This window comes from Schistocerca gregaria, chromosome 1, assembly GCF_023897955.1.
Source record: "Schistocerca gregaria isolate iqSchGreg1 chromosome 1, iqSchGreg1.2, whole genome shotgun sequence".
NCBI classification, from domain to species: domain Eukaryota; kingdom Metazoa; phylum Arthropoda; class Insecta; order Orthoptera; family Acrididae; genus Schistocerca; species Schistocerca gregaria.
Window position 1 is genome coordinate 520,067,982 of NC_064920.1, and position 26,415 is coordinate 520,094,396.

At 40.5% G+C, this 26,415-nt stretch overlaps 1 protein-coding gene across 1 annotated transcript in view; it reads right to left on the minus strand.

Annotated features, from left to right (window-relative positions):
- LOC126277674 (carboxypeptidase B-like) overlaps nt 1-26,415 on the minus strand; it is a 318,726-nt gene that overhangs the window by 276,615 nt on the left and 15,696 nt on the right. The window lies entirely within an intron of this gene.

The following is a 26,415-nucleotide window of genomic DNA, read 5'->3' on the forward strand; positions in this document are numbered from 1 at the left end:
ATCCTGTGGAAGAAGAGAAAACTTAGTAAGAGGTGATGTCACTTTAGTAGCAGGACTGGTGTTTGTACAAAAATGTTTTGTAACGGTCACTCACTTTGTTCTTCTGGCATGGCAGTCTCATTGTGACACATTGCGGTGTTTCCATTTCCATGGCTCTCTTGATCAAAATGGCTTCAAATTCCTTTATTCAGACACATCATCAAAATCGTACATCAGTGTTGATACCACAAGAATGACGTAACAAGCCACCATAGTAAAAGAACAGGTCACCCAAGGAGAAGGTGACAGTGGTGATGGAAAATGGTTGGACTTATGGATCATTTCATCAACTGGCAAGAAACATGATACTTCATGTTTGTGAGTGTTTTATGCTCTAAAGAAGCTTCTCTGGTTAAATGTTAGAAATCAAAAGAATCAGGATCATGGCCTATCACAACTGACTTATTGACCTGCAGTATTGGCTCTTGTAATGGCAGGGATCCCACAACTGTGATGCAAATATGGAACTGATGGGTTCAGGAAGGCCACATCCAATGTAGTGCATGATCTCAATTGTTTCACACAACTAGTGTCTTAGAGAGCAGACCAACTATTCACTCAGGCCTCCAGGGTCATACAGCCAAGTCACATACCTTGAGTCAGGAAATGGACATGTTTACAGCAAGTCAAATCTCCACATTGATAGTCTGATTCCGGGGCACCACGAACTTGAAATGGTGACAACTGTTTAGACTGTATTGTTGCAGCATCAGAGGGCTGCAACATCAATACTGTACACACAAGTGACAACATGTTGTCTCTTTTAGATGAGTCCCAGTTCTTGGTATGGCATCATAATGATAATATCAATAATAGACATTTATCCATGTGTGGAGTCCATAAGGAGTACAAACATTGCTAGATTGTATTTGTAATAATTATATGGACAAAGCACCTAGGCTGAGATACCATTGGGTACACAACATAATCATCTCTGGTTTGCATGGCCACTAATGTGAACATCAGCCATTACATTTCTGACATCTTAAGACAGACTTCAAATTCTCCTTGACCTTATCTTTCAACAAGATTACATTACACCAGATGTTGCCCATGCTGTGTTGACTACCATGGTACACATGTGTTACTGTTGCCTTGCACAACACATTCTCCAGATTTCTCTTTCACTGAAAGAATTTGGTCATGGAATGCTGAGAATCTGGCACATCACCACTTACCCAACCCTTATAACAGATAGATTCTGGCATGAGATGAAAGAGCATGTCACCATGGAGTGATGCACTGATGTATAGCATCAAAACACAGTTGAGCTTGATTCCCTATCAAGATAGAGACATTGTTTCTGCGAGAAGTGACAGCTCAGTACTAAATTTTGCACTTTGTGTACCCTCAAATGTCACTCAAATTTTATCATTTATTGTTTATACTATACTGTGTACAAATGGTAGATAAAATTTCATCTTTCCTATCCTTCCCTGTGTTGCAATTTTAATGACCCCAGCCATGATGTAGCCTATGGTGCATCTAGTCCAGTATTCTATCATTCAACTGAAAACAAGTAATTTAAGACTGATACGAAATGATTAATACAAATTTTATCCCATACTTGTGAAATATTTTATGGAAATTTATATGCAATGATAATGAGCACTTATTTTTCATCTGCAGTTTTGTCTACAACCTGAGTTTTGGGTGCATAGATCATGGTACTGTTAAGTCCTTCCTGCATCTCTTTGGGAAGTAACTGTTCTGATAGCATGTTGCAAAGCATAAGGTGTGGAACAAGCAATTTTCCTGTCATGCTAACTTGGGGGCTACCTAAGGCTGATAAAATGCCTGACTGTGGACTTGTGTTCAAACTTACTTTTCATCTTTCCTATCCAGTTGATGTAATGGTTAACCTACATCAGCTGTGATAGGATTAAACTTGGTATATTCATCAATTTTTCTCAGAAATGATTCCAACTCCTCCAGTAGAAAGGCTGAGGCAGTTTTTCAAAAATTTCCATGAGCTGCTTTGTGGGTGAAACTCTTTGAATCTCAACAACTGAATACTGGATTTTTTGGAAGTTAACTACAAGAACTAGTGAAACTTCCTGGCAGATTAAAACTGTGTGCCGGACCAAGACTCGAACTCAGGACCTTTGCCTTTCGCGGGCAAGTGCTCTACCAACTGAGCTACCCAAGCACGACTCACGCCCCGTCCTCACAGCTTTACTTCTGCCAGTACCTCATCTCCTACCTTCCAAACTACACAGAAGCTCTCCTCTGAGGTTCGTAGCTCAGTCGGTAGAGCACTTGCCCATGAAAGGCAAAGGTCCTGAGTTCGAGTCTCGATCTGGCACACAGTTTTAATCTGCCAGGAAGTTTCATATCAGCACACACTCTGCTGCAGAGTGAAAATCTCATTCTGGTCACAAGACCTAGTGCTTGCAGAACTGTTTGTCCAGGTTACTTTCAAGTCAAACAATGGAAAATCTGGTATGGAATAACAGCAATATGCACACACACACACACACACACACACACACACACACACACACACACACATGGCCACTGTTGTTTCCTGTCAGTAAGGGCTGTCTGTGGCTGTATCTGTGGTGGTTAGTGAGGGTACAAAAGAGATGAAGGGTGGGGTAGAGCTGTGGAAAGATGCTACTGTTGACTGCGGGAGCATGCATGAATGAGGTGGGGCTGGATAGCAGGCTATCAGTTGTAGCGCTGGGAGGCAGCTATGCTTTGGTTGCAAAAGGATGAGAGGTGAGAAGCAGAGAAGGGGAATGGACTATACAGGCTGAGATGTAGCAAGTTTAAAACTCTCTATCTGTTATTTCTTCAACTTCCATCAATAATTAGTTTTTTCTAAATTTTCTTCTGCTTTCAATGTTGTTAGCTACGTAGTATATGACAGTTACTTAAATCCAGAATGAGAGTACCGGGCGTGAGTCGTGCTTCGGTAGCTCAGTTGGTAGAGCACTTGCCCACGAAAGGCAGAGGTCCCGAGTTCGAGTCTCGGTCGGGCACACAGTTTTAATCTGCCAGGAAGTTTCATATCAGCACACACTCCGCTGCAGAGTGAAAATCTCATTCTGGAAACATCCCCCAGGCTGTGGCTAAGCCATGTCTCCGCAATATCCTTTCTTTCAGGAGTGCTAGTTCTGCATGGTTCACAGGAGAGCTTCTGTAAAGTTTGGAATGTAGGAGACGAGGTACTGGCAGAAGTAAAGCTGTGAGTACCGGGTGTGAGTCGTGCTTCGGTAGCTCAGTTGGTAGAGCACTTGCCCGCAAAAGGCAAAGGTCCCGAGTCCGAGTCTCGGTCGGGCAGACAGTTTTAATCTGCCAGGAAGTTTCAGTTACTTAAATGTCTCCAGTGGTTAACTGGATTTGTTCACACTTAAATTTATCATGTTGTTGTTGTGGTCTTCAGTCCTGAGACTGGTTTGATGCAGCTCTCCATGCTACTCTATCTTGTGCAAGATTCTTCATCTCCCAGTATCTACTGCAACCTACATCCTTCTGAGTCTGCTTAGTGTAGTCATCTCTTGGTCTCCCTCTACGATTTTTACCCTCCACGCTGCCCTCCAATACTAAATTGGACTCAGGACTGAAGTCTCACGACTGAAGACCACAACACCAACAACAACAACTAAGTTTACCATAACAACATAGAGCGAAAAAACATTTTTAGCTAATCAGCAGAATCTAAAGTATTGTTACCATTCATTCAAAACCCGTCATTCAATTCTTTCTGAGAGCATACTTTCAGCTATCTGAAACTAACTTACAAGGTAACTGACAAAGAAAGTTAGGTATATTATAATTTCTATTTCTGATTTTGCCTCTATGCTTCTTAGGTTCTGACTTTTGACTCTGTGCTTTTGTTGTGATATTTTTTCTGAATCAGATGATGCCCCTCAGTAACTCATTAAGTCTTCAACTAAGGTTATGAATAATTTATTATAAAGTAAAATAATTTTTGAGATGAATACTATACTCAAAAATAAGCAGGGTATTCCCAACATGGAAGCATAAGATTCTTCTGTATGCTGTTATAATTTACTAAATTTCAACATAGTACATAAATCAAACAACTGCTACAACTTACGATCTTCAGAACAGAGGAATCTAATCTAGCAATTTTTCAAAACATTACATAGTTCCAAGATTAACAAATATCTGTATGTCAGTCTTTAAATAGCCAACCCCAACCCAAAATTGCCAGTCTGCAATCAGAAATCATATCAGTAAACACTATTTCTGTTAGAATGAAAGAGTCCCAGGTGCACTATCAACCACATAACTTCTCTTATGTAGGTTTGAGTAAAAAGTTGGCATTTGGGACGTAAATGCATAACATCTATGTAACATACCTGTGAACATCTGCTCTGACTGCGAAATATCTCTTTATCTTAAAAACTCGGGAACACAGTAAACACGCAACACCTAAATGTAACTGTCCCATAAAACCTACTTAATGGATATTTCAATTATGTTGTTGATTTTCTATATGACAGTAATATGTCCACTGTCTTTTTTATGATGATACCTTGCCACTGTGTCAAGTGTTCACTGTGTTAAATGAATAGTGGGTCAGTGAATGATAACTGAAGTATTCTCTTCTGGATAAGTAAATGGCTGAAAAGGAGAGAGTTTATTTAGTTGTATTAACTTTGCATTGTGAACCTAGAACTGGCCACCATGATATTTATAGTGTTAGTAAAAGGTCAATTTTTAGTGTAATTCAGCAAATATATGGGACATCAAGAACACAGAATTCATGGGTAGTACAGGAAAAATGAGAACATCATATTTGGCCCCTCAAGTTTCAAAGAACATCTAGTAGCATTGTGTTAACAAGCTCCCATACATGTGAAAAAAGTGACTAGCAAACTTCATAAACTGTTGGAATGAAGGTTGGAGATAACTTGGAACACATGAACTGGGGGGTTGCAGTGGCCGTAAATAGTGAATGATAAAAATATTTTGAGTGACAAAATGCATACACAAACAGTGAAAAAGACAAAAGTAAATATCGTTGATAAGAAAAACAAAGTTTCATATGATGTTTCACAGCTAGCAATGAAGAACAGAAATGGATGACATTGCAGAGTGGCCATACTTGGAGAGGCGTGAAATTCCAGATTTTTATATGTCCTCTGTCTTTTGCACTAACTAAAATCTGTGTGTCATATTGTGCAAGGCAGAACTGAGAACTGAATTTTTGAAGAGATTGAATTATGGGATGTCTGAGCAAGCATTCTGTCACAGACAATCTGTTTTATAATGTTTTTAGTGACAGGTTTAGTTTAAGACCATAAGCTGGCTCTATAACTGTGATTGCATATAAATGACTAAAACTGTAAATTTTGCTTATCATGGATGTGGCAGTTATTTTGTAACCATGAAGTGAGAATATAGTAGAATTTTTATTTGAAGACATTCCTTTCATTCAATCGCTTGCAAAGACCCAAAAATAAAAATTTTAATGTGTCCTGTAGATACTTGCAGTGCTACTTGTTCTGCTACAGATTTTCCGGTAGAGAAACATTATTCATTTTCTGTCAGGGCAGGTGTATTTACTGAACTGCAGAAGAAGAAAATACTGCAAGGGGAATGGAAATTTTCTACAGGTGAGAAGAATTTTAAACACACCATTGGACAAGATGTATTAGTGTCCAGGAAATAAAAAGCTGTAGTTCTGAAAGAGGACAGTCCAACACAATTAGTGAAAGATAACATGGGACAGCACGAAAGGAAGACAGATGTTAAGAGGAGTGGAACTTTATGACAGGAAATGGATGACAAGCATCATCAAGATGAAGGAAGACATAGCGTAGCAGTGGACAAGATAACGGCAGTTGCAGTTAGCAGCCAGTGGAGTAGAGCAGCACTGACAACATGCAGCAAACTGAAACTAGTATAGTTTACGTTGGGCATTTGGTCCTGTATATACAATGCACAGCAACCACAGCAGATAACTGGAGATAAGCATATTTTATTTACTGTGTGCTTACCTTAAAAGTTAGCTCTGCAATGGTGAGACTAACAGGGGGAACCCTCCATACTGTAAATCATGGATTTTGATGCGCTTCAAAATATGTTGCAGAGAAACTTACCTGGCTGTCCGGCTTCTAAGCGGCAGGCCTTGGTTTTTGAGAAAATCAATTTTGAAATTTGTTGCCTGCTTTGTATATCTGTAACATTTCACATGTGCTGAACAGTTCAGCGTGGTGCAAGGTAAGGTTAACAGCTACTGACGTGAAGGTACCATGTTTGGATTCTGCTACTGTACTTTATTTTTTTCAAAATTGGCCAAATTTTTCAATTTTATTTGAAAGAATATCAACAGTGTAAAGAGTGCAAAATTCTAAAGATATATGCAGCTATTAATTTTTTCAAATATTCATTCTGTTTGTGGTTTGCAGTTGAAGTTCCAAATGTTCGTATAACGGTCACTTCTTGTATTACCTGAAATCGATCTTCGCCCATTGTCGTCCCCTCTCCCATGAATACTGTTAGCCCTAACGTGAACCCCAGATCCTAGTTTCAGCCAATGAGGACGCAAGTTGCATATGTCAACAGTCACATCTAACTACAGCGTCAGTTGCTCGCAAAGCATCTCTAGTGCTGTGTGTTAAAAGAATTCTGTGAAATGGAAAAACCAAGTGTTTCTGCAGTACTGCAGCCAGAAGAGGATACACAAGTAGAGGAGTTGAATGAAGAATCAAAAGGCGAAATCACAAATGCCATTAAATATGCCAAAAATCTACTCTGTGATTTGAATCTCATAATGAACACACCGCCTAGCATGATCTCTTCCAATTCCATTGCAACTGGCGATGAGATATGTATGGCAATATGGGATTTCTTGGCCAAAAGACAGATATTTATTGATGATGAATTGATAGATTTCAACAAAGAAGATGAATAGAGAGAATATGATGTGGTAAGTTTTACTTTTTTTATTGATATTTTCTCTTTCAGATGAATGAAAAAAAAAAACTCTTCACTTTGCAGTGTAGGGGGATGGAGGAAGATGGTGATTACATTCCCAAAGGGTTCATATCAGAACCAACATATTATGTGCTTCTGTCCTACAAGGAAAAACCAGTCACTTTTGCAGCAGCTTATCCTAAATGGAGCTTGAAAAGTCTCACAAAGTTTTGCAGTTGAAACATAAATTGATACTATATCGATGGAAAGATGATGTAAAACAAAATGGAACTCATCTTGATACATGGAGAACCATTGATTTTGAGACTTATGAAAGGAACGTAGAAGTGAGGCAAAATTTGAAATACAAAATATATGTCTAGTATATCGTAAAAAGGAGAATGGCTTGTGAAAATAATTTTTAAAAAATTCCGAGATCAGGTGACAACAAGAACTCTACAGCAGTGGGTGATGAATGCTGCTCTTCCCTTTTTATCAGAAAGTTTCAATTTCATGGCCAGCCATGCTTGGGTTGAGCAGTTCAAGAAAAAACATAAGATTTGGCAAAGAAAAATCACAAAGTTCATCAGCTCTAAAGAATTTGCGACAATAGATGAAGTTTTAGCAGCTGCCAAACAATTCTGCATACAAACAAGAATACTTATGGAGAATTTCGACCTTGACTTCATAATCAACACTGATCAAACTGGCTGCCAGTATCAGGCAATGTATAATAGATCACTTTCGGAAAAAGGAACAAAAATTGTTCTTGTTCGAAAAAAAGATTTAAACAAGACTACGCATTCTTATATGGCCCAGTATACCATAACAGCCTCAAGGAAAGTGATCCCATATGTTTTTTTATGTATGCAAGAACCGTATGGAAAAATTTGGTCCTAATGTTAAAAAAACAAGTAGGCAAATTAACTGGGAGAAACAGAAATCTAGTCGTGCCCTGCACGAAATCCAACAAGTTCACAAAACTAGTGCATGAAGAATTTTTGTGTTCTGTAATTCTTCTGTACATGGGACAGAAATTTTTTTTGTACATTATCAATTCGTGGGGAGGGCAAACCAATTCAACTTTATACAATCATCTATTCACTGATGAAAGGAAAGTGAGCATCTGCATCCTAAAAGTGATCCCACCAAAGTACACTCCTTATTGCCAGTCCTGTGATGTTTATTTTTACCGACAGGTGAAAATCTTCACAAAAATTATTCAGAATGCTCCCAACTTGAAAGACAATAGACAGATCACTTCTAAGGAAGATTCGATAAAATTACATACGCTAATCCTACATCAATTCAGCACACCTAATTTTGAAAGCATGATTAAATATGCACAGTTTGTATCAAAATTAGCAGATGAAAGAGAAATCTTTTTGAATGGAAAATAATTTTATTTCCCAGTATCACTTAAGTGCCTGCAAGATGGTTGCTTTCATAAAATGCACGTGGTGTAGCGAAAATATGTGCTTCCGTTGTTTCTATGATAAGTATCACCCACATTTGGACGCAGAAAAATAAGATTTTGTAATACTGTATGACAGAAAAATTTCATAACTGAAGAAATCTTTATAATTTTGTGCACATTACATGGTTTGTTGATATTCTTTGAAATATCAACATATTTGAAGCACATCAAAATCTGTGATTTACAGTACGGTGGGTTGCCTTGTAAGTGGTGAGGTTCAGTTTGATGTGAGTGTCTCTCAAAGAAGCACTTCCAAACAAAAACAAGCTGATGATTTAGTAAATAATGATGTTTCAGTTGACAATGTACCTCAGTTATCTCCAATTTTTTGGGATACAACTGGAACAAAATATTTCAACAGATGCAACCACTGCAGATGATTCAAATTTTAACAGTAATCTTCTGAACAATTTTATTGAGACTCATTTGTTTGATATTGGTCCATTTAATGTAAATGAATAGGAACAGTGGAAGCAGATGCCAAACTTGGTCTAATGCCTGCTGAGAACAGAAAACAGCAAGTAGATTTGGATTTGTATGACACTAAGGTTGATCAACAGTTTTCTCAAGATGAGAAGAAATGTAGGTATTCTTCAGAAAGTGCCCAAAACTCAATTAAAAGATATTGTTAAAAAGATAGCTGTTGAAAGCAAACAAAGAATATATCAGGTTGAAGGGGATGTACTTAAAATTAAGCAGAAAGTTGCTGATTTAGAATTTGCAAATGTCACATATAAACATTATTGCTCTTTGTGAAATCCCAGCACATCTACTTTGTGACCATACTTGACACTTAACACACACAAGTCTCTTTTGGTTTAGAGGGACTAAATGAGTCATTATAATATAGGCAAGGAACATTATCGTAATAATAATAATCATCATCATACAAAAAGTTCATGTCTTGGCACCCTCTAGTAGGCCCATCAACTCAAAGTACTTTTTTCCCCTGTTAGGCAGCAAATATGCATTTCAACATTCTTCCCTTCATGACCTCTCTCATACATGGACTACTGGTCAGAACTTATGTACTCTCCGAGTGCCATTTTTAGAGACAATTTGTTAGAAATAGCTCAATGTATGTCAAACTAGCCCAGATTCAAGTTCTGTAATGTGAGGTATAAACTCGATTTCTTGCTCTGTTGGAAGCATTTGCCAGAACTGACTAAATCCTTTATCAACTCCTACAGTCTGCTGCTTCATGCACACTGCCAGCCCATTTGCTTGTTATTAACAATGTCATTAGCCTGCTACTTGCTCTCTTGCTCTCATGACTGATGACAACTGACTCTAATTTCTAACCATTATTACTGAAATACACTGAGGTGACAAAAGACATTGGATAGCAAAATGCACACATACAGAGGGCAGTAGTAACATGTACACAAGGTATAAAAGGGCAGTGCCTCAGGCAGATCAGTCATTTGTACTCAGGTGATTCATATAAAATGTTGTCCGACATGATCATGGCCAAATGATGGAAATCAACAACTTAGAATGCCACCACCCTTGTGGCTGACGTCGCTACACACGTTTTTGTGATGATGCCCAATTCTGGGAAGTAAGCCAGTTTGAATCTTGGTGGTGTAGAAATTTTCATTGACAGTATTTTGTTGGCAAGGCGAGGAGAGGTGGTGGCATATAGTTCCTGATCACTAGACTTGATGGAGGTTAAGCAGCTGGGTAGAAGACTCATTTCAGGCGATGCCATACAGAGTGACTTGTGTATCAGTCATGATGAGATGAAGATGACAACACAACACCTTGTCATCAGATGGAGAAAATCTCCAACCCTGGCGGGAATCAAAACCGTGCCTGCTGCATGGTAGGCAAGCATGTTATCACTCAGCTTGCCAGATGGACAGCCTCTCCATAGTGTCTCATGAGGTGAGGGCTTGTGACACTGTTGATCATGATTCATCTGTCAGTTGGGGACATTAAGCTTAATGGCCACTTTGGTGCTATTCACAAGGAGTAGGCTATGTGCCATGTAATGTAATTAACTGTCAGAGATAAAGTTTATCTCTTGCTAAAAGTATGATGCCCACAGTAAAGGGTTAAGGTAATTTCATTATGTTGCCAGAAAATGTGTTTGATTTATTTAATTATGAATATTTTCTTTTATGATAGATAATGGACTCGTTTAAGATGTTAAATGCTGTATCTTTGGAGTTTATTAAGGTCAGTAGACCAAAGAATCTAGAATGCAGGAATGTCTGCAACTTCCGGGCACATATTGACTTGCCTGCCACTTCTTTGTCAGTATTGGAGGGAGATGGACGTGTTTGTGTGACAAGTGCAGTATAATCGATTTAGAATATCAATGTTCATAGTGTAAATGGTGTAGTTACTAACAAAAAGTATGAATAAATATAATTTTTAGCTGAAAGTATTTCAAATCCAGTGGTGTTTATTTCAAACAAGAAGAAAACCATGGCCATGCTTGTTGGAATGATTATTTTGAAGACAAAACTTTGAGACAAATGAGATCTGCAGTGTGTAATCTTTCAGCAGCTACTAAAAAATAAGTCTTGCTGAAAATGTGCTGGAACTAGTCGTATTATTCTCATTCAAAAACACGTGGTGAGATTGTGGTCCTACCACAATATACCGCATAAAATTCCACAGTTTTTCAGTCATCTAAGAAACAAGGTAGATAACAACCAGTACAATATGGTGGTGTCGTCGGGGTTATTGAAAACATTACCAAAATAAATTACCACTAAGATTGCGAAGAAAAGACAGAATTCGTACATCCTGGATGAAAATGTTCAAGGAAGCTGTTTGCTGATATCTTCAAGACAAAGAAAGTCATATGCTGATACCTTGAAGACAACAGAATGCAGTTACTGGAGCAAGAATAACGGTGCAATAAGTAAAGAAAGAAGAAAAAAGTGTTGTGCAACAAAAAAGCAATATTCATATAAGTGTAGTGTTTCAGTGTTGTGAATTCCATCATGCACCAATCAACAAAAAAGATGTTATAAGATAAGAAAATAAGTAAACTTTGAGTAAGATAATTTAATATCCTCTAGAAAAGATAAATTTATTGTGTTTTGTTTATTCCTGCGTAAAAAGATGACTATTGTGAAAGAGGAAAGTATTGACGATGGTGTTGCCAATGGTAGTACTGATGTAAATTTATCATATGAAAGTGAATGCAACAGTAATAGTCTGTATCCTATAGACAACGTTGAAACTCGTGTGGAAAGACAGGATGAAGTTAAAGACATGTTATCAACAATAATGAATTATATGGAGGGAAAATTTAAGGCAAATGATGACACTAACAGACAAAACAGGCAGTGGTTAGAAAATATTATAGAGAGACTCAATGCTTATGAGATTCATTTGGAACAAACAGAGCAAAACAGCACTGCTCAGTTAGACAAGAATCTTAAGGACACCAGTGATAGATTTGAAAAACAGTTCAATGAATATGAAAAGAAAAATGATGATCACTTTCAAAAAGGAGAAGTAAAAATTTCCAGTTTGCGTCATAATATGGTTAAGATCACGGGTAAGGTCAATTATGTCAGGAGAAAGGTTAAAAATGTAGATGCAAAAGTAAAAAATCTGAAAACTGAAGTTAGCACAGGTAGAGAGAAAATCTGTATACTGAAGATAAGGGTGCAGAGGATCAAGAGGATAATTTTTGTGATGTTGATAGAGACGAAAAGGGGATTGAGGATAGTAGTGAAGAAAGATGTTTTATTGGTGAAAGTGAGGAGTTGGAAGCTTTAGGGATTACTAATACAAAAGGGGATAGTAATGAAGTTAGCAAGGTACACATGAACACAGTTGACAACTTGAATGATAAGGAGGCCAGAATTTTAGTCAATGAGCTATTTGGTCTTAATACATGTAAGAAAAACAACAAGAGGGAATTGACAGCAGGTAATCTTAACAGCATTAGGGGAGTAGATGATGAAATGTCAGATAGTGAGTAATTTTTGTTTAACTTATGGGTTAACAGTAATGCCATTAAGGATGATGAAAATTTCAGAAAGATAATGTGACTTGCCGATCTTTCAAAGTGCTGCCACGCAGTTATGCGGATCCTCGATATGCAGCACTGTCTGCCAGCCATGCAGCTAGACTCGAACTCAGTTATGATTTGACTGTTAAAGTGCACACATGTTTACTTACTCTGTTTACTTGATCTGTGACTTTGATGTATTGCGTCTTCCTTGAAATATATTTGTTCAACTTGAAGCTATAACAATTGGTGATGAGGTAGTGATTTTTCTTTTCCATTGTTGACCCACATGTTTCTTCAACAGCACTCCTTGGCATTTCATGTTGCGGATGTACAAACATGAAAGATCCTGCATCTTTGTCCTTTGCTGAAATGTGCTCACTTCTGTCCGTCTATTTTCAAAAGAAAATGCATGTGGTAGCCTCTCGTGTTGCCTTTCATAGTTGGCAAAAACAACTGAATCAATCCTATCACGCCTGGGCCACTGAACTTCACAGTCTTAGTAGAAAGTGTCAAATTGTTACTGAAGTTCACGAAGAATCCTACGCCAATTCCATGGTACGGGATGCTATTATCTGATCGGTGCCAGACAAAGAAGTTAGGCAATGTGCCCTTCAGTTGGCAAATCTGACTCTAGATGAAGTCCTGTCCATTGCTCAGTCTTTTTAAATTTCTCACGCTACTGGAGCAAAAATAGAAGCATGGGGCGGCGTCAGGGAAATACAACCTCTGTGCAATGTTGACGAAGTGTGTGGCGTGTCCCAGCCGGCTGACGTGGCTGCAGTTTGAACTCAAGCACAGCCTCGGCCTAGCCATAAACAAACCTCTAAGAAACTGCAGCAAAACCCATGGCAACTTCCTTCATGTCCATGGTATTTTACGAAACATTCACGAGAAGACTGTCCACAATGTTGGGCCGTGTGTCACAAATGCAAAAAAAAAAAAAAAAAAGGGGCATGTGTCATTCGCTTGCAAATCTGACCGCATGCATTATGTTCATGAACATGATGTTGATTATGATTCTGTGCTGTCTGTCAATTGTACTTCTTCCCTTTCAGGGAAGTTATTCCTGACTGTCCAAATACTTGGTCGAGATGTTTGCATACAGGTGGATACTGGTCCTGCTGCCACTATCATCAGTTCTCAGACGTATCTTTAGTTGGGTTCTCCAATCATGTCACCTGTCACTAGGCAATTACGGACTTACAATATACAGAAGATTTCTCTCTTGGGACAATTTGATGCTGAGGTATCTTACAAATCTGTCATTCGCATTGTTCCCATATTTCTGGTCGACCACTGTAATGTAGAGAATCTTTTTGGTTTCAATGCCTTTCACGTTTTTGGGTTCTCCATAGATAACTTTGTCAATATCGTCTCTGATGCTATTCCTTATGCTCAATTGGATTCCTTTTCGACGACATTTTTGTCCCTTTTTCCTCCTGGGTTAGGCCATGCAAACGACTTTGAAGCTCATATCACGCTCAAATCCACTGCTCAGCCTAAGTTTTCTTGGGCTCGGCACATTCCTGTGGCCCTTCGAGATCAGGTCAAATGGGAGCTGGATCGTCTCACTGCTTCAGGGGTCTTGCTTCCTGTCACTTCCAGTGAGTGGTCTTCTCCTGTAATTGTCGTTGTTAAGCCAAATGGTGATATTCATCTCTGTGGCGATTTCAAAGCCACTGTAAATGCTCAATGCCTTATCGACACTTACCCTATGCCTCGACCTGAAGAATTGTTCACTAAACTTGCTGGAGGCCAGTATTTTTCTAAACTTGACCTGTCAGAAGCTTATCATCAACTTCCTCTCAATGCTGCTTCCTGGCAGTTTCTGGTCCTTAACAGGCCTTTTGGCCTCTATCAATACCAACGATTGCCATTCCAGGTTGCCCACGCCCCTGACCTCTTTCAGCAATTCTTGGAACAATTATTGCTCACTGTCCCTGGGTGTATAAATTACCAGAATGACATTGTTTTCACTGGCTCCACCACTGACAAACAACTTCAAAATCTCCACACACTTTTTCATGTCTTACAGACTGCCAGTCTTAAGTGTAATCTTCAGAAATCAAATTTTTTTCAGGCATCTATCATGTACTTGGGGTTTCAACTCTCTCGGGATGGTATTCGTCTGCTTCAGCAAACTGACACTGCGATCGATGCCCTTCATCACCCTACATCTGTTAAGGAACTGCAGGCTTCTTGGAGAAAATAGCATACTATCACAAGTTTTTACTGTCTGCTGCTTCGGTGGCTCAGCCATTGCATCTCCTGTTGCATAAAAACGTGTCTTTTCACTGGTCCAAATCATGCAATGCGGCTTTCCTGAAATTGAAGAATATGCTGAAACAGGCCCCATGCCTGGCTACTTATCGACCTGGCCAACATCTTGTTATTGCCACGGATGCCTCTCAATATGGGTTCAGTGCAGTCCTTCCGCACCGTTTTTCTGACCGTACTGAACAACCCATTTCTTATGCCTCCAAAAGGCTCACGGATGCCCAACAAAAGTATTCTCAAATTGAAAAAGAAGATTTGGCCATTATTTATGCTCTTCATAAGTTTGGTGTTTTTCTCTATGGATCCAAATTTCATCTTGTTACGGATCACAAAGCACTTATTTCGTTGTTTCATCCATCAACGTCGCTTCCAGACAAGGCTGCACACCTCCTCCAGCGTTGGGCTCTTTACTTGTCTCATTTCAATTATGAGATTCATTTCTGGCCGACGGCTCAACATGTGAATGCTGATGCACTGACTCACCTTCCCATGGTTCCCGATCTGGCATTCGATAGGGACGAACTTTTGTATTTCCACTTGGATGTTGGTGAGCAGCAGGTTGTAGACGGGTTCCCCATCACCGGGGACCAGCTGGCACCTGCTATGGGTTCTAACCCTGCTCTTTCCCAGGTTTTATGCTGTATTCAGAAGGGTTGGCCAGATTGTCTGTCTGCTAAGACTTCTGATTCGTTGCGGAACTACTACGCTTTGCGTTACCGCCTCATGGCTAGGGATGGTGTTATCCTCCTTTCCACTGAAAATACTTCACCGCGTGTTCTAATACCTGCATCTTTGCATGCTTTGGTCTTGCACCCCCTTCACCAAGGGCACTGGGGTGTCTCTCACACAATATCTCTGGTGCACCGTCACGTGTACTGGCCCGGCATTGACTCTGAAATCGCACACACGGTCGCTGCCTGCGAACCTTGTGCGTCAAAGGCCGCTGCCCTGAAGTCATCTTTGTCACATTGGCCTTCGCCTGAGAAGCCCTGGGAGCATATTCATGATGACTTTGCGGGACCTTTTTTAGGTACTTATTGGCTTCTCATTATTGATGCCTACTCTAACTTACCTTTCATTGTCCGTTGCACATCACCTACTACCGTTGCAAGCAACAATGCTCTAGCTCACATTTTCTCTTTGGAAGGCCTTCACTCTTACTCTTGTTACTGATAATGGTCCACAATTTGCCTCCTCAGATTTTGTGGATTTTTGTGCCCGTCACGGCATCTTGCATGTCACAGCCCCTCTGTTCCATCCACAGTCAAACAGTGAGGCTGAACGACTGGTCAGCACATTTAAGGCTCAGATGAAGAAACTCCTGACTTCTTCTGCTGCTGATGATGTGCTTCTCCAATTTCTGACTTCTTACTGTTTGACCCCCATGAGCGACCACAGCCTGGCTGAGCTCTTATATGGCTACTTCATCTTCTGCGGCCTTCCACCTCATGGCCACGGGTGTCTTTGCTTGGCCGGTTCACCACCGACGACCCTGTATGGGTACAGGGATATGGAAGGTGGCCAAAATGGAGTCCTACCCACGTCTTACGACACTGTGGCCAACACCTGTATGAAATCCAGATGGACACGGGTGTTGCAGTGCGTCTTTCAGACCAGCTTCGGCCTCGTGTGCAACGCCTGTTCCAGATGCCGCTACACCACCTTCCTGATGCTCAGGATACTGGAATCTCTCATTACTCACAACGCAGTCCTCTCACCATCATATCGGTGCCAGCACAGGAACTGACGCCACCAGGAGACATGCCCATACAGGAACCAGATGACCATCATCTGTCGGAGCAACTCTACTCGCCTCCTCCTCCTATGGACGCAGACACATCGCCCATGTCTCCTGTTATCACAATTGGACTTGCCGCAACGGGCAGATAGGTGCAGGGGGCCCCAGCAGATTCGACCCCCACGTCTCCTGTCGTGTTGACCCGTTATTATCGGGGACACTTCCGTCTGTACGGTGAGCCTCCTCCTCGAGACTTTACGGCCAGTCAAACAACACCTATGGACGTTAGCGATCTACAGGCCACCTCCATCAAGACCTGTGCAAAAACTTCAAAGGGGGAAAAGTGTTGTGACTCGCTGATCTTTCAAAGTGCCGCCACACAGTTATGCACGTTCTCTACGTGCGGCACTGTCTGCCAGCCATGGAGCAGCAGCGCCACCTAAGGGGCGAGCCAGCCAGTGGCTGCTAAACTCGGACTCAGTTATTATTTGACTGTTAAAGTGTACACATGTCTTACTCTGTTTACTTGATCTGTGACTTTCATGTTATGTGTCGTCCTTGAAAAATATTTGATCAACTTGAAGTTATAACAGATAACACTTGATATATGTGAAACTTTGTATCCAGAATGTTGGCATAGAATTAAGTATCACATTGCATAAATGTTAAGAGATAAATATAAAGGAGAGACACACAATAGCACAAATGAATGTAGTTGGATTCATGAAATATTCAGGAGCAGTAATCAGGCCAAAGAAAATCCAGTTAGGGTAATAACAGCATATAACTCTGGTAGTAGTGATACAGGTAAGGACACCAGAAAGGCATATGGATTTAGTGAAATTGGAAATGACTTATTACAAGAGAATATTAACAAAAAAATTGACTTTGATGTAAGCAGTCCATTTATTGATGTACAGATAGGAACATGGGAAGGAAAGTGTTTAGTGCACACAGGAAGTCAAGTATCTGGGATATCAGAATCATTAAGTAAAAAACTGAAAACTAATAAGGATTATGTTGAGTCACCTGTAGTAGGAATTAAAATAAGAGGTGCTACTGGGAAGCACAGTAAATCAATAAGGAGTCAGGCTTTTATTACTTTTGAAATTGAAGGAGTATCATGGTCACAGGGGTGTCTTGTCATTCCTGATCTCACAGAGGATTTTATCCTAGGCATGTCTTGGATAAAAAAAAAGTAAGTGCAGCATTTGATTGGGTAGGACACAAATTAATGATGACTCTACCAAGTGGTGAAGTCATCAGTACAAAACTTCTCACATCAAATGTGTCGTGCATGAATAAGACTGTGAACAGTATTGAATTTACAAAAGAAGGTAAGTACATTGAAAGCTATGTCACAGATTTTGATACAGATCAGAGAGAGTTTGAAAACTTGGTAAATGAAAAAGTAGCCAAAGATAGAGAACTAACTGAGAACCAAAAACAAGATTTGATATTATTGTTGTGGGAATATAGTGATGTATTTAGCAATATACCAGTTAAAGTAATTGGATACCAATGTACTTTGCAGTTGAAGCCAAGTAATTGGATACCAATGTACTTTGCAGTTGAAGCCATATGAACCTTTCTTTACAAAACAGTACAGTATTCCAATCTCAAAAAGGGCAGCAGTGGAGAAAGAATTACAAAAGATGGAAGTGTGTGAAGTCATTGAGAGGAGTATAAGCCCTTATAATAATCCCTTGGTCATTGTAAATAAACCTAATGGGCAAGTCAGATTAGCACTAGATTCCAGACAGTTAAACACATGTTTATACTGAGAAACTGACCACCCAGAGAACATCGATGAGTTGTTACACAAATTTAAAAATATCTTAATTATGTCAAGCCCTGACCTAACTTCAGGTTTTCATTAAGTACCTTTTGCAATTAGTTCTAGAAAGTATACTGCTTTCTTATACAATGGCAAATGTTACCAATATTGTGTAGTGCCTTTTGGATTAAACTCATTAGTTGCACAGTTTATAAGGGCACTAAACTATGTACTTGGCCAAGAAGTTGTGTCAGAATTAACCATTTATGTAGATGATATATTAGTGTCAAATCAAAGTTGGGAGGAACAACTGAAGTTATTGAAAAAGGTGTGTGAGAAACTCAGAAGAAAGAGAATGACATTAAAACCAGAAAAATGTAAATTTGGTGTGTGAGAACTCAAATTTTTTGGTCATGTGATGACTAAGGAAGGGATAAGTGCAGATCCTGAGAAAGTAAAATGTATCGTAAACTTTCCATCTCCTAGAAACCGAAAACAATTTAAATCTTTCTACTGAATCTGTTGATCTATCGAAAATATATAAATAGACAATGTCTTAATGTAACATGTTTAAGCAACTTACTTAGAAAAAATGTTACATGGAATGGGTCTGAAGTGTGTCAGAAAGCATTCGATAGAATTAAGAATGAACTTTACTTTGTAAGAACAGTCTTTTACACAGACCAGATTTTAGTTTGCCATTTTGTCTTCACACTAACAGTAGTGATTATGGACTAGGAGCAGAACTATTTCAGGAGAAAGTTGTGAATGGAAATAATCTTCATTGTACTACTGCATTTGCCAGTAGAATGTTACTTAAACATGAGAGAACTTACACAGTCACAGAAAAAGAATTACTCGCAGTACACAGGGCATTTGCAAAATTTAAAACATACCTGATAGGGTACAAATAAAAGTGTATTCAGACCACAAAGCTTTAAGTTACTTACAGGAGTGTAGACTATATCACAGTAGATTAACCAGGTGGGAAATGTTCATGTAACAGTTTGACTATGAAACTGAGAATATTAAGGGGTCAGAAAATTTAGTAGCTGATGCTTTATCCAAGTTACCAGTAGGAGGAGATGAGGAAATGTTTGATCAAGAGGAAGAAAATGAATGTAAAATAAGATACATGAAGCGAATCTAAGATGAAAAGCTCATAAAGACACTTTGCAATAACATATTTAAAGGCCTCTTTAAATATATCTGCTTGTGTCTGTGTATATATGGATGGATATGCGTGTGTGTGTGTATGTGTGTGTCCTCCTAAGGTAAGTCTTTCAACTCCCGGGATGGGAATGACTCCTTACCCTCTCCCTTAAAACCCACATCCTTTCATTTTTCCCTCTCCTTCCCTCTTTCCTGACGAAGCAACTGCCAGTTGCGAAAGCTCGTAATTCTGTGTGTGTGTTTGGATGGGAATGACTCCTTACCCTCTCCCTTAAAACCCACATCCTTTCATTTTTCCCTCTCCTTCCCTCTTTCCTGACGAAGCAACTGCCAGTTGCGAAAGCTCGTAATTCTGTGTGTGTGTTTGTGTGTTTTGTTCATGTGCCTGTCTGCCAGCGCTTTCCCGCTTGGTAAGTCTTGGAATCTTTGTTTTTAATATATTTTTCCCATGTGGAAGTTTCTTTCTATTTTATATATATATATATATATATATATATATATATATATATATATATATATATATATATATATATATATATATATATATATATATACAAAGATGATGTGACTTACCAAACAAAAGCGCTGGCAGGTTAACAAACACAAGCATACACACAAAATTCAAGCTTTCACAACCAACGGTTGCTTCATCAGGAAAGAGGGAAGGAGAGGGAAAAACGAAAGGATGTGGGTTTTAAGGGAGAGGGTAAGGAGTCATTCCAATTCCGGGAGCAGAAAGACTTACCTTAGGGGGAAAAAAGGGCTGGTATACACTGGCACACACACACACATGATGTTGTTGAAAGACAGGTGAGGTATGAATGGCGGCAACTTGAAATTAGCGGAGGTTGAGGAATGGTGGATAACGAGAAGAGAGGATATATTGAAGGGCAAGTTCCCATCTCTGGAGTTCTGACAGGTTGGTGTTAGTGGGAAGTATCCAGATAACCCGGACAGTGTAACACTGTGCGAAGATGTGCTGGCCATGCACCAAGGCATGTTTAGCCACAGGGTGATCCTCATTACCAACAAACACTGTCTGCCTGTGTCCATTCATGCAAATGGACAGTTTGTTGCTGGTCATTCCCACATGGAAAGCTTCACAGTGTAGGCAGGTCAGTTGGTAAATCACGTGGGTGCTTTCACACGTGGCTCTGCCTTTGATCGTGTACACTTTCCGGGTTACAGGACTGGAGTAGGTGGTGGTGGGAGGGTGCATGGGACAGGTTTTACACTGGGAGCAGTTACAAGGGTAGGAGCCAGAGGGTAGTGAAAGTGGTTAGGGTATTTCATGGAGATGAACTAAGAGGTTACGAAGGTTAGGTGGATGGAAGAAAGACACTCTTGGTGGAGTGGGGAGGATTTCATGAAGGATGGATCACATTTCAGGGCAGGATTTGAGAAAGTCGTATCCCTGCTGGATAGCCACATTCAGAGTCTGATCCAGTCCCAGAAAGTATCCTGTCATGAGTGGGGCACTTTTGGAGTTCGTCTGTGGGAGGTTCTGGGTTTGAGGGGATGAGGAAGTGGCTCTGGTTATATGCTTCTGTACCAGGTTGGGAAGGTAGTTGTGGGATGCGAAAGCTGTTTTCAGGTTGTTGGTGTAATGGTTCAGGGATTGCGGAATGGAGCAGATTCGTTTGCCACGAAGACGTAGGCTGTAGGGAAGGGACCATTTGATGTGGAATGGGTGGCAGCTGTCATAATGGAGGTACTGTTGCTTGTTGGTGGGTTTGATGTGGACAGACGTGTGAAGCTGGCCATTGGACAGATAGAGGTCAATGTCAAGGAAAGTGGGATGGGATTTGGAGTACGACAGGTGAATCTGAAGGAGTTGAGGTTGGAGAGGAAATTCTGGAGTTCTCCTTCACTGTGAGTCCAGATCATGAAAATGTCATCAATAAATCTGTACCAAACTTTGGGTTGGCAGGCCTGGGTAACCAAGAAGGCTTCCCCTAAGCGACCCATAAATAGGTTGGCATACGAGGGGGCCATCCTGGTACCCATGGCTGTTCCCTTTAATTGTTGTTATGTCTGGCCTTCGAAAATGAAGAAGTTGTGGTCAGGATGAGGCTGGCTAAGGTAATGAGGAAGGAGGTTTTAGGTAGGGTGGCAGGTGACTGGCGTGAAAGGAAGTGATCCATCGCAGAGAGGCCCTGGACATTTGGAATATTTGTGTATAAGGAAGTGGCATCAATGGTTACAAGGATGGTTTCCAGGGGTAACAGACTGGGTAAGGATTCCAGGTGTTTGATAAAGTGGTTGGTGTCTTTGATGAAGGATGGGAGACTGCATGTAATGGGTTGAAAGTGTTGATCTATGTAGGCAGAGATACATTCTGCGGGGGCTTGGTAACCAGCTACAATGGGGCGGCCGGGATGATTGGGTTTGTGAATTTCAGGAAGAAGGTAGAAGGTAGGGGTGCGAGGTGTCAGTGGGGTCAGGAGGTTGATAGAGTCAGGTGAAAGGTTTTGTAGGGGGCCTAAGGTTCTGAGGATTCCTTGAAGCTCCACCTGGACATCAGGAATGGGATTACCATGGAAAACTTTGTATGTAGTGTAGTCTGAAAGCTGACGCAGTCCCTCAGCCACATACTCCCGATGATCAAGTACGACGGCGGTGGAACCCTTGTCTGCCAGAAGAATGATGATGGATCGGTCAGCCTTCAGATCACGGATAGCCTGGGCTTCAGCAGTGGTGATGGTGGAAGTAGGATTAAGGTTTTTTAAGAAGAATTGAGAGGCAAGACTGGAAGTCAGAAATTCCTGGAAGGTTTGGAGAGGGTGATTTTGAGGAAGAGGAGATGGGTCCCGCTGTGACAGAGGACGGAACTGTTCCATGCAGGGTTCAATTTGGATAGTGTCTTGGGGAGTTGGATCATTAGGAGTAGGATTAGGATCATTCTTCTTCGTGGCAAAGTGATATTTCCAGCAGAGACTACGAGTGTAGGACAGTAAATCCTTGACAAGGGCAGTTTGGTTGAACCTGGGAGTGGGGCTGAAGGTGAGGCCTTTCGATAGGACAGAGGTTTTGGATTGGGAGAGGGGTTTGGAGGAAAGGTTAACTACTGAATTGGGGTGTTGTGGTTCCAGATTGTGTTGACTAGAATTTTGAGGTGTTGGGGGGAGTGGAGCTGGAAGTGGGAGATTGAGTAGATGGGAGAGACTGGTTCTGTGTGCAATGAGAGGAGGCTGAGGTTTGCTCGAAAGGTTGTGAAGGGTGAGTGAATTGCCTTTCCAGAAGTGGGAAACCAGGAGATTGGATAGTTTTTTGAGGTGGAGGGTGGCATGCTGTTCTAATTTGCGGCTTGCCTGAAGGAGGATGCTCTGAACAGCCGCTGTGGATGTGGGAGAGGAAAGATTGAGGACTCTTATTAAGGATAGGAGTTGATGAGTGTGTTCATTGGCTGAGTTGATGTGTTAGTGAAGGATTGGTGGGTGAGGGCAATGGATTGTTCAGTTTGGAACTGCTCGGAAAGCCGTGCGATAGACTGCACGGCCAACTGGGCGGGTCCCTAAGGCTTTACTTTTGTCTTCCCTAAAACAGGAAGCACCTAAACTCAATACAATAATTCAGTAAATATTTTACCACACTCATCAGCTGTCCATCAGATACAGAAAAGTTAACAGAAACTTTATGGGATGAAAGACAGTGTTTTCAGTTTTGCCTTAATGTAAACATTATCAGAACTATTTATTGGTCTAAATAGTCATTTACCAAGTAAAAACATTGTTGAAGTAGAAATTCTTTCAATTCTACAGTAAATCTGTTTTCATCTTCTAACTTCCTGATGTTGGCTGGCAGTATATTGTAGAGATTTGTACCAATATGGCTCACACGCCTTTGTGTGTGTTTTCTTTTTGTTTCCTGAGTATGGAGTGCTGTGCTGTTTCGAGTATTGTACACTACTGGCAATTAAAATTGCTACACCATGAAGATGATGTGCTACAGATGCAAAATTTAACCAACAGGAAGAAGAAGCTGTGATACGCAAATGATTAGCTTTTCAGAGCATTCACAAAAGTTTGGCACCGGTGGCGACAACTACAACTTGCTGACATGAGGAAAGTTTCCAACCGATTTCTCATACACAAACAGCAGTTGACCGGTGTTGCCTGGTGAAATGTTGTTGTGATGCCTCATGTAAGGAGGAGAAATGTGTACCATCATGTTCCTGACTTCGATAAAGGTCAGATTGTAACCTATCATGATTGTGGTTTATAGTATCGTGACATTGGTGCTCGTGTTGGATGAGATCCAATGACTCTTCGCTGAATATGGAATCGGTGGGTTCAGGAGGGTAATACAGAATGCTGAGCTGGATCCCAACGGCCTCGTATCACTAGCAGTCGAGATGGCATTCATCTTATCCGCATGGTTGTAATGGATCGTGCAGCCATCTCGATCCCTGAGTCAACGGATGGGGATGTTCGCAAGATAACAACCATCTGCACGAACACTTCGATGACATTTGCAGCAGCATGGACTATCAGCTCGGAGACCATGGCTGTGGTTACCCTTGATGCCGCATCACAGACAGGAGCGCCTGCGATGGTGTACTCAACGATGAACCTGGATGCACGAGTGGCAAAAAATCCAGGTTCTGTTTACAGCATCATGATGGTCGCATCTGTGTTTGGCGACATTGTGGTGAACGCACGTTGGAAGCATGTATTCATCATTGCCATACTGACATATCATCTGGCGTGCTGGTATGGGGTGTCATTGGTTACACGTCTCAGTCACCTTTTGTTCGCATTGACGGCACTTTGAACAGTGGATGTTACATTTCAGATGTGTTACGACCTGTGGCTCTACTCTTCATTCAATCCCTGCGAAACCCTACATTTCAGCAGCATATGCATGAACGCATGTGGCAGGTCCTGTATGGGCCTTTCTGGATACAGAAAATGTTTGACTGCTGCCCTGGGCAGCACATTCTCCAGATCTCTCACCAATTGAAAACATCTGGTCAATGGTGACCGAACAACTGGCTCATCACAATATGCCAGTCACTACTCTTGATGAACTGTGGTATCGTGTTGAAGCTGCACAGGCAGCTGTACCTATACATGACATCCAAGCTCTGTTTGACACAATGCCCAGGTGTATCAAGAGTCATTGGCCAGAGGTGGTTGTTCTGGCTACTGATTTCTTAGGATCTATTCACCCAAATTGTATGAAAATGTAATCACATGTCAGTTCTAGTATAATATATTTGTCCAATGAATATCTATTTATCATCTGCATTTCTTTTTGGTGCAGCAATTTTAATAGCCAGTAGTGTAGTTATGCAAGTCAGCATTTGTCTGAAAATCTGCAAGGTGAGCCCTAACATATAAACCACATTTGTATAAATATAAGGTAGGTATTGTTAGAAGTTCAATTTTGTTGAATAAGGGTTTGCATTGCATCTCCGGATGATTCTGTGTTATTATATAGAAAGCCCTCTTCAGTAACAGAAAGCCAGCCGGAGTGGCCGAGCGGTTCTAGGATCTACAGTCTGGAACCACGCGACCACAACGGTTGAAGGTTTAAATCCTGCATCAGGCATTGTTGTGTGTTATGTCCTCAGTTTAGTTAGGTGTAAACAGCTCTAAGTTCTAGGGGACTGATGACCTCAGAAGTTAAGACCCATGGTGCTCAGAGCAATTTGAACCATTTTTTGAAACAGAAAAATTTGTTTTATATGGCAAGTGGTGGAACTCCAAAATATTATTCCATATGTTGCAAGAGAATGGAAATAGCAAAGATATCTCTTCTTGGCACCCTCTGCAGTACAGATATATGCAATAATTCTAAGAGCAAACCAGGCTGAGTTAAGTTTCTGCACAAGTTTCATTACAAGCTCTTTAAAATCTATATTTTCATCAACATGAATCCCCAGCAATTTTCTTGATGACACTCTGTCTATAACCTCATCACCCAACAACAGATACAGTTTTACATTTTGACATATTTTCCCAAACTGCATATAATATGCTTTATTTGCATTTAATGTCAGCTGGTTTGCATTGAACGAAGTGTGGACATTCTGTATTACTTGATCAGTAGTTGTTTGCAGCATTTGCTTTGGTTTACCTATTATCACACTAGTGTCATGTCCGAATGGTACGGTCTTTGGTGCTCCATCTGAGGTGTGAAAGTCATTTATGTAGACAAGGAACAATAAGGGACCTAGAATACTGCCTTGCAGCACTCTTATTTCCATTTTTTTCCATCTGATACTAAATTTATGTTGTAGTTGGAGTAATCTGACATCAGTCCTACAATCTGTGGTCCATTTCGTAGGCATGATTCAAACAACTTCTCCAATGTGCAGGTGTCATCAGCAGTTGTCCTTAGAGCGTGAGACAAAGGAAAGCAGATTTATGTTTGATAGTTTTTAGAAGTTACCAGAAATAGTCCAGGAGTCATCAGTGGCTGGCAATGGAGAACAAAACTATGTTCTGTATTACAAATTGTGTGTGAATCAAGAATCATTATACAAGAAAGAGTTACTGAATGTGGCAGTGCAGTTGTTAAGACCCTGAATTCAGATTCTGGAGGATGGAGTGCTCTGCCTAGCCACCTTGATTTAGGTTTTCCAAGGCTTACCTAGATCACTAAGGTAAATGCCAGGATGATTCCTTTATTGAGGCTGTGACCGAACCCCTGTCCAATTCTCATAGATTATTTGTCCTATTATATTAAGTGTGCTGTTTCTTGTATATTCTGATCTACTGATGTGCACTGTATTACCATGAAAAATCATATATCACTGTAAGATAATGCTTGGATGAATAAAGATAAATACATAAAGTAATAACAGAGACCTGGTCACCAACAAAATTAAACAGTTCACTAATTATCATCCATCTTAAACAATGTTCTAACCCATGATTCCCTGACCTTGCCAGTGTGGGTTGGCTTGCATGCTACAATAATACAGACAGCTATATCATTAAATGTAACCGCAACAGAGGAATGCCAGTGGACATGCCAAACTAAATCATTGTTCCCGAAGAGGAGCAGTAGACTCTTCATGTCCTACGAACCGATCCCTTCTTCTCGTCAAG